At 35.9% G+C, this 1,141-nt stretch overlaps 1 protein-coding gene across 1 annotated transcript in view; it reads right to left on the reverse strand.

Annotated features, from left to right (window-relative positions):
* The window catches only part of LOC110331807 (NACHT, LRR and PYD domains-containing protein 1a-like), a 48,941-nt gene that overhangs the window by 17,576 nt on the left and 30,224 nt on the right, over positions 1 to 1,141 (reverse strand). The gene's annotated exons all lie outside the window — the stretch shown is intronic.

Raw genomic sequence — 1,141 nt, forward strand, 5'->3', positions numbered from 1 at the left:
TCTAAACTCAAGAGCATCCACATTCGTTAAAGAAACTTTAGAAAGGCCCAAAGCACACAATAATAGTAAGAGACTTCAACACCCCACTCTCATCAATGGACAGATCCTGGAAAACAGAAACTAAACAAAGACACAGTGAAACTAACAGGAGTTATGAAAGAAATGGATTTAACAGATATCTACAGAATATTTTACCCTAAACAAAAAGATATACATTCTTTTGAGCACCTCATGGTACCTTCTCCAAAATTAACCATACAATCAGTCACAAAACAGGCCTCAACAGGTACAAAAATATTGAAATTATCCCATGCGTCCTATCAGATCACCATGGACTAAGGCTGATCTTCAATTACAAGATAAATAATAGAAAGCCAAAAGTTGACGTGGAAGCTGAACAACACTCTATTCAATGATAACTTGGTCAAGGAAGAAATAAAGAAAGAAATTAAAGACTTTTTAGAGTTTAATGGAAATGAAGCCACAACATACCCAAACTTATGGGACACAATGAAAGCAGTCCTAAGAGGAAACTCATAGTTCTGAGTGCCTCCAAAAAGAAGCTATAGAGAGCATATACTAGCAACTTGACAGCACACCTAAAAGCTCTAGAACAAAAGGAAGTAAATTCACTCAAGAAGAGTAGACAGCAGGAAATAATCAAACTCAGAGATGAAGTCAACCAAGTAGAAACAAAAAGAACTATATAAAGAATCAACCAAACCAGGAGTTGGTTCTTTGAGAAAATCAATAAGATAGATAAATCCTTAACCAGACTCACTAGAGGGCACAGGGACAGTATCCTAATTAACAAATCAGAAATGAAAAGGGAGTCATAATAACAGATCCTGAGGAAATCCAAAACATCAGCAGATCCTACTACAAAAGGCTACTCAACAAAACTGGAAAACCTGGATGAAATGGACAAATTTCTAGACAGATACTAGGTACCAAAGTGAGATCAGGATCAGATCAATGATCTAAACTGTCCCATATCCCCTAAAAAAAATAGAAGCATTCATTAATAGTCTCCCAATCAAAAAAAAAAAAGCCCAGGACCAGATGGGTTTAGTGCAGAGTTCTGTCAGACCTTCAAAGAAGTCCTAATTCCAATTCTCTTCAAACTATTTCACAAAATAGA

Source organism: Mus pahari, chromosome 14 (genome assembly GCF_900095145.1).
Source record: "Mus pahari chromosome 14, PAHARI_EIJ_v1.1, whole genome shotgun sequence".
NCBI classification, from domain to species: Eukaryota; Metazoa; Chordata; class Mammalia; order Rodentia; family Muridae; genus Mus; species Mus pahari.